Source organism: Puma concolor, chromosome C1, assembly GCF_028749965.1.
Source record: "Puma concolor isolate L17-30 chromosome C1, mPumCon1.1.hap2, whole genome shotgun sequence".
NCBI lineage: Eukaryota > Metazoa > Chordata > Mammalia > Carnivora > Felidae > Puma > Puma concolor.
In genome coordinates, this window is record NC_141674.1 from 110,989,217 (window position 1) to 111,004,333 (window position 15,117).

General features: G+C 46.6%; 1 long non-coding RNA gene across 1 annotated transcript in view; it reads right to left on the minus strand.

Moving 5' to 3' along the window:
- The window catches only part of LOC147578385 (uncharacterized), a 115,259-nt gene that overhangs the window by 58,019 nt on the left and 42,123 nt on the right, over positions 1-15,117 (minus strand). The gene's annotated exons all lie outside the window — the stretch shown is intronic.

The following is a 15,117-nucleotide window of genomic DNA, read 5'->3' on the forward strand; positions in this document are numbered from 1 at the left end:
CCTTTACTGAATTCACTCTGTCCTGGAGAAGTAAATGTATTTGGATTTTGGCTTCTCAGCCTGCCTTCTCCATGGAGTGCTGACTCTTACCATGCAGTACTTTCAGAAGCTGACCCTTTCTAAAGAGAAGAGGTCACTAAGGCTAAAAAAATTTTTTTAAAAATGAGTATCCCTCACCATAGGTATCTAACAAAAGACCTGGTGATATTTTTCCCTGCTGGGCCACCCCTAGCCCCCGTGGTCCCCTCTGAGGGACATGGGATCTGAAGCAAGTAAATGAGGCTATTTGCAAAGCACAGTCAAGGGGTTGGGGCCTTGGTCACTCTGTCAGCTCATTTTATTTCCTCCCCCTTGCATCTTGGCTCTGTCTCACTTTCAGAGTCAGTGGAGGAACAATTCCTTGGTCATCAGAAACTGGACAGCCTACGCTGCCCAGGTCCAGGTAAGACAGGCAGTGAGTCTCAACCTGCACAGCCCTGCCTGGGTACAAACTGCAACCCTCCCACCTGAAGGGCCAACTCAAGGCCCTTACTCTCTCAAGGTCCATGCCCTCCCCTGTCACTGCCTTCCCCTGTCCCTATAGCTGGCTTGACCTGACTCACCTGATCAACTTATATCCTCACTGAACCCCCATTCACAGGGGTAAGCCCAGTCTCCTTGCTTGGGCCCCAAGTGTCCTTCAAGCTCTGCTCCCTGCTTCCCTCTGTCCTCATCCCCTGCTTTCATACCCCTCCTGAACACACACTCATACATGCAAGTATGTGCATACAGGCTCACATGTGACATGTTCACACACATGCATGCATGAATGTACATACCCCTAAAGCCCACAGTTTCCTAAATGCACTAGGCTCTTCCAAGCCCCCTGGCTTTCACACACAGTCTGCTCCTAAATCAGCTTGGAATCCTCCCTCCGGACTCCCAGCTCAGACATCCATGCACTAGCAGGGTTCATACATGGAGGGGGCTTTGTGAGGGCAGTGACCCCTATAATTCCTGCCCTCAGAGCACAGAGTCTGCCACAAAGTGAAATGAAATATCAATTCATGAGTCAATAAGACTCATGACTATTTATTTTGAAAATCAGAACCCATACATACAAACAGAGCACAGAGAAGTGAGCCTTCCCAGCAGCCCAGAGCTGGCCTGTCCAAACACCTCCCCATGGGGTCTAGGGTGAAGGTGCCAATATTTTCCCTCTACACTTCATGCAGAGGCACTGCTTCTTTATCCATTGACTGGTTGACAAAACCAGTTACCTCACAGAAGAGATACCAGATACCTTACAGTTGTGAACATTTCACAGGTTGTGTTATTGCGGTGGCTGTGGTCGTTGTTCCTGCTGTTAGCCTTCTTTCATTAATCTAAGCCCAGGGCAAACACTTTGAAGCATTTTAAAGCTCTGCCTCTGTGTCTCTGAGGAAGGGTGGGGATATGACTCCAATTCTAGGATTGCTGTCTTTCAAGGTGTGTCTCAGAGGCCTGGGCACAGGGCAGAAGAAGGCTTTCCTCCCTGGTCCCCCTCCCTAAGCTGGTATGCACCCTTTCCCTGGTCAAGCCTTCCCTGGCTGGGCTCTGTGGGGTGAGGCTTGGGCTCCAGAGAGGGGGCCAACCCTCTGCAGAACCCTGCCCCACACCCTGTGCCTCAGGGCCTGTCCGTTCAACAGACATGCATGGGTGGCATGGCCCCTTGAGCCAGATCCCAAGGTGAGGTGGCTCTGGCAGACGGGAAGGAGGAGGCCATCATCCCTGCCCCAGGACACAGGCAGGGAGGTCAACTCACTGCTCTGTTCACATCAAACAAGACAACCTGGACAGCAATCATGCTGAAACCACTTAAAAACATGAAGTTGAACAAAAATAAAAATGGCTACACCAATGCTTCCGCAAAGCTCAATTTTAAAGCAACGCTTCTCCCTTCCACACACCTCCCCTCCTCCCTCTTGGCTGTTTGTGCCAGAACTGGCACCACCCTAAAGACATGACCCAGGAAACAGGCAGCAAGTACTTCATTCCTGTCAAAACAAGCTAGATCCTGTATTTCCCTGTATTTCCTCTATTTCCTGTATTTCTCCCAGCCCCTTCCTCTGAGCAGACTTGCAGTTTTTGAAGGCCATAGTCTGCTGCAGCCTTCTTTGCCCAGCAAAGCCATAAAGCTATTGTTCCTCTTGATCCCAAACTCTGTCTTGGCGTTATATTTTGGCTCTGAAGCACAGAGGGTAGTTTTTGACAGCAGTTCTGCCTGGGCCAGGCCAGGGACTCACAGGTTGGGCTCATGGCTTCACAGTTCAGCAGGGGCCATGCAGCCACCCAGTGACTCAGCGGCCAGTTCTGCTGTCCTGGCTTCTGTGTGTTCCCACCTTCCTCTCTGCTGAATCGGGGACTCCAGGGTCTTTTCATTGACATGGGGACAGGGAAGTACAATTAAATACTTTGAGAATATACAAAAATACAAAGAGAACTAGAACTGCCTATGTACCCACTACCCAGAATTAACGGATGTCAATATTTCCATGAGTGCGTAGGAGATTCTAGGGAAATAATATAGCTATGATTGAGTCTCCTCCGTATCCCTTCCCTGTCCCATTCCTCCTCCTTAGCCTGACAGACAAACCCTATCTGAAGCCAGTATGTGTCCTCATCCTGAGAGTCATATTTTACTCTATGCATCCAAAAAGACAGCGTAGCAATGCTTTGTTCATTTTTACTATTTACATAAAGTCAGAATGAATTTATAATCCTGAAACATGCTTTCTTCACTCATCATATTCATAGTGCAGCTTTAAGCTCCCTTGCAGTTGATTCATATAAATCTGGCTCATTTGTTGTAATTGCTGTTAGAACGCATGCATGTGAATATAGCGTGATTTACTCAGCCTGTTCCTTCACGGTGGGCACTGCTATTTTTCAGTACTGTAAACAATGCTCCAGCTAACAGCGGTGTTCACACCTTCACACGGAGGAGTTTCCCTGGGGAGAATACCTCGAGGAATTTCTGGGTTACGGTTTCGTGCTTATTCAGTTTTATTAGGACTCTCCCATCTGGCCTCCAAAGGCAGAGCTGAGGTACAGTACTCCCAGGGGGACTGAGAGTATGTATCACCCGCTCTGGTCACTCTCCTTCGTGGCCTTCCTAGCACCATCTCATGGTTGGCCACCTCCCCAGACACGCCAATTGACCCTATTAGCCATTAGGGATTTCATCTTCGAAAAATGCAGGGTCCTGTCCTGTGACCACTTTTCTCCAAGTTTGCTTGTCTTTTGTCTTACGTGGGTGAGAGGCTGGGGTGAGAGGCTCACATCTGAGCTGAGGACAGAGTGTGCTCTTCATTTTCTCCTTTTCTTTCTCTGACAGGAATCCCTGTTAACACAACAACACTTGTCACACTAAAGTGGTATCCTGAGTGGACCCAGAGAGCACAGTCCTTCAGAATAAGGGTGGAGGGAAGCTTGCTTGGCAGCTGTGATTTGGGGGGGCTCAGAGTTGGCTCCTTGTCCCCTGGCTCTTCCGATGAAATGGAAGGTGGACCCTCTGGTGCACACCAAGAGTCCTGAGGTGCTGGGACAGGCAGATGGGAGTGAACCTCACAGCCACCCCAGCCTCACTGCAGCAACCATAAATGACTTGTGTCACACTTAATAGCAATTAAATGAATGAGATGTAGTTTAATTTATTATGAATTTGAGATATCCTCAGCATAAATTTCAGAAAGTAATGGTGAAAAAGGAGATAGGGGACATGAGCTGGAATCAGCATGGTGGCCCAGTCATCACGGTCCCTTCCCTATAAGAAAGTAAGTGAACAATCACACCACGGGGGTGGAGGAGGTGAGCACAGGTAGAGAAGAGATGCAGGGGTGCTGAGTGTTGGGGTGGGCACTTCTCCAGAACATCTGCCTCCCCTCCCCGGAGCCAGGAGAAGACTCGGTGCGAGCAGGCTTGCTCACCAACCTGGAGGGGAACAGCAGAAAATCTGTTTCTACCAGGGCTGGTTTTCTCCAATAAATAAACATGGTGTTAGCACAGCAGAGGACAGAGAGAAGAGGAGGTCCTCAGAGGAGATAGAGGATGCTGGGAGATGAGGCAGGGACAGCACAGGGCAGGTCCCACCCCAGAACTCTGCCTGGAGCTCCCGGGAGAGGCAGATTATCAAAAAAAGAAGAGGTCCCTCCTGGTTGAGCCTGGCAACATGGATCTGAGCTGAATGAAAGCCGAGGATCCTCCCTCAGGGTTAAGACATCCATCCTCCCAGAGGAAGAGAGCCTGTAACAAAGCTCCCTTTGCAATGGTAGGGCAGAAACCAACACAAGTAAGTCCACAGTTAACCATAGCCCAGTACCCCACCTCCCTCACCACCCACCCCTAGATCCTGCCACAGGAAACCGTGGAAAACACCCAGCCCTCAGACAGAAGCTCTGAGGGAAGAGAACAAAGAGTCTCAAATAAGATGAAGGAAAGGCAGGGAGAAATTTCCCATACCATATTAACACAAAGAGGAAGTCTTCATTGAGCTACATATATTCAAAATGAAAAGAAAGGATATAGCAGTCATGGAAAATATGAGAGCAAAGAAAAGAATAAATTAAAGGAAAAAACATAAGGCAAAATAGATGAATAATCCACTCTGGGTGGGAAGGGGGGTTGGGAGACAAGAAACAGTAGGAAATGCCCCAAAACTGCTACAGGCTAAAGAAAACCTGACACAAACCTCAAAAGTAGATATCAGAGTGCCTGGATGGCTCAGTTGCTTGAACATCTGTCTCTTGATTTCAGTTCAGGTCTTGATCCCAGGGTGGTGGGATTGAGTCCTGTGGTGAGCTCTGTGCTGAAAGTGGAGCCTGCTTAGGATTCTCTCTCTCCCTCTGCCCCTGTCCCCAACTTGTGCTCTCTCCTCCTCTCTCTCTCTCTCTCTCTCTCTTAAAAAAAAAGAAAATTGAAATGAAATGAAAATTAAAAAAAAAAAAGTAGATGTCTCTGCCAAGGTGTTTGGGGGAAGTGTGCTGAGGTCTGCAAGTTGAAATGTATCAAAGATAAGAAGTATTGATGGAAGGGAAGAAAGAGGGGTGGAGAAATCCTGATCAAGCCAAGTGTAGGAAGATGTTGATGGGATCTGGGTAGTGGATAAGTGGAGGGTCACTGTGAAATGTCTTCCTCTTTTCTGTATGTGAAAATATGTATAATAAAATGTCAGGGACTCCTTGGGGCACCTGGGTGGCTCAGTTGGTTGAGCGACCGACTTCAGCTCAGGTCATGATCTCACGGTTTGTGAGTTCGAGCCCTGCGTTGGACTCTGTGCTGACAGCTCTGAGCCTGGAGCCTGCTTTGGATTCTGTGTCTCCCACTCTCTCTGCCCCTCCCCCATTCATGCTCTGTCTCTCTCTTTCTCAGAAATAAATAAACATTAAAAATTTTTTTTAAATAAAATGTCAGGAAAGAAAGATAATACCTACTCTTCAAAACTATTGTAAGAATTACATGAGATAATGAATGTGAAAGGGTTGCATACACTACCAAGGATTTACAGGTTTTAAAAGTGATTAAATAGTATAACAGCATAACAAGGGGAGATTAAAGAGGCAAGGAAACAAATTGATTGCCTTTCAGAACTAATAAATAAATTAGAAATAGCAAATGAAAGACAGGGTGGATCATTGCATTTCTGACAAAGAGGAAATATTGAATATGATCAAAATGAATGCAGAATGGAAAGGCAAATTGATTAAAGTGATTTTTAAAAGTCAGTGGACGTGAAGAGCAACAAGAACCCAACTGAAGGATAATTGGCATCCCTAAAACAGGGAACCTACCAAATGGAAATGAAAATATTCAAAGGTAAATGAGAAGGAAATTGTTTTGGAGAAAAAAAAAAAGGGAAGAATTGTATCTACAGAGCGAAAGAACATAACACACTCCAGAAGAAAATGATACAGGCAAATCAACACTAAAGTATATCCTAGCAAGCTTTCTCAAGGATAGTGAAGAAATTCTTTAGACATCCAGGCAAAAATAATAATAATTATAATTCCTTACAAAGAAGGAAATCAGGCTGCCTTCAGATTTCTCCCAGCACTAGTAAATTCCAGAAGACCACAGAGGAATGTGTTCAACATTTGTGGGAAATAAACTGTGACCTAAAAAATTTATACTAAGCCCAGTTGAGCAGTCTCAAACATGCAAGTGCCCCAAATACTGCACCCATGAAGGTCTCTTGAAAGTCATACTGGCTAAAAACAGCCAGCCAGTCAAGGCATACATGGACATGCCTGGTCTGAAGACCGGAGATGGTCCAGAAGTGGGTTACTTATAGAACCAAGGCCAAAAATTGCAAATATGACTCTGCATGTCAGGATGCTAACATCAGCCACGTGAGAATGGTATCAACTAAGCACACTTGGAGGTTCGGGCAGGTGAGGGATTTGGAAGAAAGTCTAATCTCCTTCTGTTCTCATATTTCATAATGGGTTGTCAAATACTGTCTGAAAATTGATAAATCAAGAAATGGAGTTGTAAGTGTATTATATAAATATAAATACCAAGAAACAAGACAATCAGCCTCCATGTTCCTGGAAGAAAACGTATCAAGTACAAACACACACACAGAACATTAAAACTCAATAATGTAACAAAAAAGATGATAGATCTAAGACCAAATGCGGATACATCAATAAGTATGAGTGGATGAACACATTTTAAAGGTTACATTTGAAAAAGAAAGAGATGCATCTATAACAAGGTCACTGAAAGCCTCTGCAGACATCCTGGCTAATACAGACAAGGCAAAGCTGGGGGTGTGAAGTAATACCAGTCAAGACAATTCAAGGGAAAAAGCATTATGGAGAGAAAGAAAGGCACTCTATAATGATAAAGAGTATAATATACAATAAAGTTCTAACTGTCAGGAAAATTTATGTACCAAATAATGCAGCAGCAAATGATAAAAAGAAAAACTACAGCAAATACAAAGAGAAATAGAAACACAACAGGAGCAAACAGATTTAAGTCACCTCTCTGTCTGCCTATGACCAATCAATCACATAAACGCAATGACAAAAGATTAAGGGGGGAGGGGTTGTCTATGTAACAAAATGAATCAAGATGTTTCAAACCAAGCCGAGCAAACAGAATGTCCCCTCCTTTCCAAGGCCCATGGAACATTTACACACAGTGGCACCTCCTGGGTTTCCAGACCTCAATGGCCAACCTACTAAAGAGTGAGGGCAGGGTGAGGGGGGCAAAGGAGGGAAGTGGGGCTCCCAGATCCAGCACTTGGTGAAGCAAGCCATCCCCCCCAGACTGAAGAGGCAGGAGAGGGACGCTGTGAAGGAGCCAGGGGAGAGCCTGACCTGCAATGCGGCTGGATGGCATCTCGATGCCCTGTCCTTCCCTCCGACCCCTCCTGGATGCCAGCCCACGCATGCAAGTTTGCTCAGGTGACCCAGGCACGAAGGTGGCCCCCCTGGGCCAGGAAAGGTCAGGATGGTCAGAAAGTAGATTGGGGAGGGGCAAAGAGAGACATCATAGCATGCTAATCCAATCAAAGGAAAAGGGAAAGCAAAATGCCCCAAGTTATGAGTGAAAATAGGAAATGACAGAAAAAAAATGCATGAGACATAATGAAAGCATGCTTTGCTCAAACCCATGCAAATACAATACAAAATCTAGAAGAAACAGATGACTTTCCAGGAAAATGTGAATTAACAAATTTGAATATAGGAAAAAATGTGTAGAGTATAGAACAAAATTAGCAGATGAATTATTACAGGAAAATATTCTGTGTATCTGTTCCACAACCGAATTCCCTTGTTTTTCATGAGATTCTCCTGCTGGTTTCAGGTACACAAGTAAGTCACCTGAAAGTCATGATAGTTTTGCTCCCTTCTTCCTAATTTTTATACCTTATTCCTTTCTGTTTACCAACTCTTATTAATGATCATCTTTCCCATTTCTGCCTTTAATGGATGTGCTCTCAGAGAGTCCCTATTCCTAGGATGCTGGCTTCTTGTTTAAGTTTGTTTCTCTTGCTACATGGAGGAAGTATTTGTCTATTCCTGTTTTAGGTATGACTGTACACTTCTATCAAATGTCACTTTGAATTTAGTGGAGATAATCTCCAGGTAGTGGTTTATTTTTTCTTGTGACCTTTTAATATGGGAAATTAATTCCCAATATTTTGTATCATGTTAATTATTTTCTGACAGTAAAATATCCTTGGATTCTGGGAATGAGCACCCATGGGTTGTACTGCATTGTTCTTTTAGTTTGTTTATAAACTTGATTTGCTAAAACTGTATTTCAAGCTTTTGCATCAATCAATATGAATTTTTATTTTGGGGCTCTCTTTGTCAAGTTTCAGTGTGAGTTTTATGCTAGCCCCATAAAATAGTGTTGATGTCTTTCTCTAACTTCTAGAACAGCTTACACACACATTCAGATTCTATACTTTGATGCTACAGAATTCAGTTTGGGCCTGGTAGTTTGATAATAAAAATTAGGAGGAAGGAAGCAAAATTATTATTATCTGTATATCTGGAAAATCCAGGAGATTCCATTGGAGAAAAATCTATGAGAAAAATAAGAGAATTCAGTGAAGTGTCTAGATATAGAATTGATAGTCAAAAAGAAGTAGCTTTTGGAGGCTCCTGGGTGGCTCAGTAGGTTAAGTGTCTGACTTCAGCTCAGGTCTGATCTCACCATTGCTGAGTTCAAGCCCTGAACCAGGCTCTGTGCTGACAGCTCAGAGCCTGGAACCTGCTTCAAATTCTGTGTCTACCTCTCTCTCTGCCCCCCACCCACCACTCTCTCTCTCTCTAAAAAGTAAACATTAGGGGCGCCTGGGTGGCGCAGTCGGTTAAGCGTCCGACTTCAGCCAGGTCACGATCTCGCGGTCCGTGAGTTCGAGCCCCGCGTCGGGCTCTGGGCTGATGGCTCAGAGCCTGGAGCCTGTTTCCGATTCTGTGTCTCCCTCTCTCTCTCTGCCCCTCCCCCGTTCATGCTCTGTCTTTCTCTGTCCCAAAAATAAATAAACGTTGAAAAAATAAATAAATAAAAATAAAAAAAAAAATAAAAAGGAAACATTAAAAAAAAGAATTAGCTTTTGTCTATGCAGAAAGCTACTAGAAAATGGAAAGGAAGGAAAATGATAGCTTTTCCATCCAACTCTCACCCACCCCCACGTTATCTCCTGCCCCACGCCCTCAGCCTGGCATGAGCACACACAGATGGGCATTGTCACCTACACGCTCTCTACCAAGCCACTGAATCTATAAACACGATCGTTTTAAAATTTATTTTTATTTTCAAATCTATTTTTAAGTTATACAATTTAAAAAAAAGATTATTAAGGATGCAACTATATAAACTCTTACCAGTTCAGCAGTATGTTCACAACATAATGTGGAAGCAAGGAAAGTCCCCACTAAGAGTATATCTGCCAGTCGTGCTACCTCTTGTCCCTTCTGCTTACGTTATTAGTGTGATCATCAATCCACGGCTTATTAGCAGAAATATTTTTAGACTGCTTGTCAATTTTATGAGGGAAGTTTAGTTAAACATTGATAAAATCATCTGTAGGCACAGAGACTCTGTAACGTTCCGGGGCAGCCCATGGAGCCTTTCACACACCTCTCCACAAAGAGGGCAGGGGAAGGTACCTGTGTGCATTCCATAGAAATATCAGTAACCACGCCCCAGCTCCTAGGCACACTCAGGTGCATGTGGCCCAGCATACGCACCAGCTCTTATCAGGCTGCATCCCCTCAAGGTATCCCACTTAGTCGTGGAAATGGTTTTCACAGGGAGAGTTGGAGGCGTCCATGATGGCTGGACAGCTGGGGAGCAAGGAGGCCACCAGAAATTATCTCAGCAGCCCACAGCACCAAGCAGCTGACCCTCATAAGCTATCATCACCTACCACCAAGGACGCATGTGTTCCCTTTCTCCTCCACCTCCCAAATCTCACCCGCACCTCTCTTTGCCTGCCTCTGCCAGACCAAGAGGAAGGGGGAATACATAGTTCCAGACATCTCACCTGCATTGACCCAGAGCAGAATGTAGGGGTGATGGGAGCCCACAAGGGACATGCACAGTCTCCGACAGCAAGGACAGCAGCCCCACGCCTGTATCTCACCCCACACAGCAGTACCTCACAGAATTGGAAACACACTGAATCCCCTTCAAAACAGGGACAAAGGTCTGTATGGCATGGAACTGTCTCTAGAGAATGTTCTTCCCTTTTCCAGCTCAGCCACAATCTCCATGTGAGATCCTGTATCAGCAAGTAGTGGAGGGAGAGAGAAAAAAGAAATGGGTAAATATATACAAATGTGTGCCTAATAAAGAAGAGAACTCACATCCAGCATTTACAGCCCTAGTTGGCCTTCACAACTTCCTTTTCCCTCTACCCATGCCTGTTTCCTCTCCCTCCGCCAGCACCTCAGTGGATCATGGTTCTTCACCTGGCCAGGTGACCTACACCTTCATTCCTAAAGGATCTGAACCACTGGTAGCACAGCCTATACCGGATTGCTGTAGTCATCCATTAATTTTTACCATGGCACGGAGCTCACGTGAGTACCCAAGGCTCCACCATGCGTGCCCTCTTCCACACAGCAAGGTGGCCGGTCTTGCCTGCCCACCTCTCCCCAGATGCTGCAACCCCTCTGCTGTCCTCAAGCTGGTGACTGTCCTGCTACACTGAGAAAACAGAGGGCCTCTATAGATGGCCCTCTGCTCACCAGCCTGGGCCCACAGCCTGCCCTCCCACCTGGAGCCTCCAGCACGCAGGCTTTCTGGGGGTCTGTGGGCACCTCCAGCCCTGTGGATCCCAGCCTGAACTACTTCTCCGTCTCTTGCCCCAAACTGTGCCACCCACAGCCTTTGCCATGTCCGATAATGGCAGCACATGCTCCTGACTGAGAGGGTCAAAACCCCTGTAATTGTCTTTGATGCCTTTTTCCCTCAAACTCCACGTCCTGGGAATTCTGCCAGCTCTACCTTCAAAATGCATCCAACATTGAGTCACCTCTTGCCACCTTCGCAGCTGACTCTCTTGTCCCAGCTGCCATCAGCCCCTGTCTGGATTACTGCACAGTCCTTCCAACCAGCCTTCCACAGTGTGTTCCCACAAGCCCAGCAGGGCTGCTGCCTCACTTGGAGGGGAAGCCCCAGCCTTTGTTGAAGGTTCACAGGCCCCGGGGATCTGGCCTTCCAGCCATTCTGCATGCAACCTCACTGTGTCTCACATCTGCCCTCAGACCTTTATACTTGCTGTTCCCTCTGTCCGGAACATTCCTTTCATAGATATCTTCGTGGCCAACACCCTCACCTGTTCCAACCATTCACCCAAATGTCACCTGCTCTTTGAGGCTTGCCTTGGTCACCCTGTGAAATTACAGTTGGCACTCCCAGCCCACTCACTCGGTCCTACTTTGTTACAGACACTTAATTACCTCCACCACACTGCATGAAGTATGAAACACTTGGCATTTATTGTTTGATTCCTCCCCCACCTGGAACGCAGGCTCATGGGTCATCAGGGATGTCAGGCTCTAGAACAGCACCTGCTCAGAGTAGGGGCTCCATAGCTATTTGGTGAATGAAGATCAGTAACATGACCTCTTACGCATTTACAAAGAGTCAACACCAAGGGAGAAGCAGCATTGCCGGCTGTGGTCCCCACTCTGGAGGAGCTAACCGTCCATATGGAGAGAAGGCCTTGGCAATGAAGACTCTGTGAGCCTTTGCAGAGTGACTCCACTGGGCCTCGGGAATCCCATCAGCCAGCAACTGACTTGTTACTGCTAAGGGCTCAGGTCCCCCAACCCCAACAGGACAGAGGTCAATGAAGGGCAGGCCGGAGCTGGGAGAAGGTGTGGGTATTCCAGCCCCAGAGGGCCACCTGCCACTGCCTCCATGTCCTCAAAGCTTCCCTCAGCTCCCACCTGCTTCTTAAATTCACACTTTCAAAGTGACTCCTTACAGGAACCGATAGCAAAACAAGCCCCACTACAGGCAGGAAGGACAGAGGACACAGGCAATGAAAGACACAGAGTAGACAGAAAAGCCTAAAAGCAGCTCCCGCTGAGGTCAGAAAGTCTGGGGAGGGAGGAGCAGCCTCCAGCCTGATCAGAGAAGTGGGAGCTGAAAGGTCCTGTGGGGACCAAGGCGCCCAAACATGGCTGGAGCCACTCAAACTCTCCTGCTAGTCGTCCAGCCACACATGTCGTGTCCACAAGCAGGGAGAAATCACAGGGCCAACACCTACCCTGTGGTGGATGCTGTAACTGTAGGGGGCTAAATGGGGATGGAAAACGAGCTTCAATTTTCTGTGTAAATAAATTGAAATTTATTTTGACAGGCAATGACTCCCAGTGCTGAGAAGGTGTCTGAGGAGATACCCAGGTCCAACAAGCAGACAGCACCAGTGGGTTGTCTGTCCTGGGCGTGGGAGGGAGGGCCATGGTGGACCCAGGCTGCCAGCCCACTTCCTCCTTATGCACCCCTTCCTGCCCCGGGGAGGCGGTCAGGGGCCCCATGGCCGGCAAGCTTGAGAGGGTATGCCAAGGCATTGGGGCCATGTGGGTGCTGGGATGACAGCAGGCCTGGGGTCTGTGACCTGCAGGTGAGGAGGGGCACGGGAATGTGACATTTTAGAGGATAAAATCCCTCCTCTAAGTGACCAAGCAGAAGCACATCAAAATCTAAAAGTTATTCCTACATAAAATTCTTTGACATTAGGTTGGCAATGGATCTTTTAAAATGAAATCCATTAAAAATAACTGGCTTAACAGGCAAATACAACCCACCTAACCTGCCTAGAGATGAGCTGTATGCCTCTTGCTCCACACACCACATGCTCCCATAACAGAGGCTAGAAGACCCCAGAGGCTTCCCTTCATGGAGAAGGGGGCCACCCTTGTTCTTTCTGCCCCAGTTTAATCTGGAGAGTCATTTCATAACTGAGGGAGGACTCATAGCCTCTCTTTGAGGTCAAATATTAACTCACAGGGCAGGAAAACAAGTTAGCGTAAGCTTGCAAGGAAGCAACCTGGCGATTTGTAATAACCTACAGATACCGCTTCGACAGAGTCTGCACAATCAGAGACGAAGACAAAGGTGTACACACAAAGATGTCTGTCAGGTATTCTCATCATAGTAACAAATTAAAGGTAACCCAAACATGGGAAGTGGTTAAGTAATAAATTATCATATCGATGGGATATTGGGTACCTATGAAAAATGTTTACAAAAAGCGGTTTTAATGATGTGAGAAAAGTTTCTGATTTAATATTGAACTAAAATCCGAATGCAAGATTCTATTTACAGTGTCGGCTCAATTAAGAAAAAGAAAACAGGGGCACCCAGAGTCTGGGTGGCTCAGTCCGTTGAGCATCCAACTTCGGCTCAGGTCTTAATCTCCCTCCCAGTTTGTGAGTTTGAGTCCCACATGGGTCTCTCTGCTGTCAGCCCAGATCCTGCTTTGGATCCTCTGTCTCCCTCTCTCTCTGTCCCTCCCCTGCTTAGGAACGCTCAGGAGTGTGCTCAGGCACTCTTTCTCTCTCTCTCTCTCTCTCTCTCTCTCTCTCTCTCAATAAATAAATAAATAAATAAATTTAAAAATATATAAAAAAGAAAAGGAAAACAAATTTAAGAAACACCAGAAAGAAAAATGTAATAATGCTAACAGCAAGTAGGAGAATTAGGGGTGATTTTTCTGCATTATTCCACTTTCGATTTTCCAGATTCACTACAATGAATGACCACAGAATCAGATAACATTTAATTTAAAACTTGTTTTGAATAATTAAAAAGCAGGAATGGTATTTCCCTTCAGAGGTGGGGTCCCAGATTCGAAATAGAAACCAAGGTAGCCCCACCTTCTTACCTAGATGACAGCTCAGTTTCCTGTGGAACCACGGAAGCAGGTGTACAGGAGAGGCGACTCAGGCCGGGGGGACGTGATGGGAGCCAGCCCCAGCCCTGGCCCACAGGGCAGCCTGGGGTCATGGAGCCCAGGCTGGAGGAGGGAAGGGGCCATCCAAGGACACCCAGCAAGGAGCAGCAGAGAGCCTGCAGGGGGCTCCGTGACACCCTAGTTTATAGAAGCCCATGTAGAGTAGGGTTAAGAGCCAGCATGGAATCAGCAGGCCAGGTTTGAATGCTGAGTTCACCACCCTCAGCCCTAGCATCTTGAAACAGTTACTCAAGCCTCCCTGTGCCTCAACATAGTCATCTGTAAAAGGGGACAATAATAGTTCCTAACTCAGGAGGCACACAAGTGCTCAATCAATAGCAGCTCTACTTTCAGTCAGCAGGGTCACTAGCTGAGGGAGTGAGGTAACACTATTGAACCTCATTGATGTCTCATTTTTTCCAAGGTCCATCTACTGGGGTGTTCGCCTGTCCTGGCAGTAGATGCCAAATGTCATTCTGCAGGCCTCAGGGTCCCCTGGAAACCTAAAAGCTATGGATGCCCATCCCCTCCCCCAGCAGCCCCAGTTCAGTAGGTATGGATGGGCAGGGCCTAGGAATCTGCATGGTAAAAACACTCCCGTTCTGCCTCACACCCTGCCCCGGGGGCTCCTTGCTGTCAGGGTGTCCACTCTCCCGGATGGGAAGCTCAGTTTAGGGAACATTAAGCAGCATGTGCCATGAAAAGTTGTCCTCCTTGTTGGAGGTATTCCTCTCTCCTCCCTCCAAGCAGTCCCTGAGGTTGTGGAGACAGAACCAATTCACCACTATTGGCATGTCCTAGGATTCATTGGGTTTTATCATTAAGTTAAAGGAAAAAAAAAAAAAAAACACAACACTTAGCTTCATCCAGAAGAACCCAAGCTTTTCTGTGCATGCACTGTTTTGAGTGAGTCCATCCAAACCATCGCCATTAGATCTATAAATGGATCTCCAGGCTGGTGTCATGCATACTGGCTCCAGAAACTCCCACCCTCATCCCGTATTACCACCTCCCCATGAAAGTTCAAAACTGCTCACAGAGCAAGCCCTGCCTGTGATCCTACACCTCATTTTATTAGGCTGCCTGGGTTATCATCCTAACACAGCTCAATTAAGCCCTGCATTTGCCACTCTGTGGAGAAGATTAGAAGGTTAGGATTCCTGTCT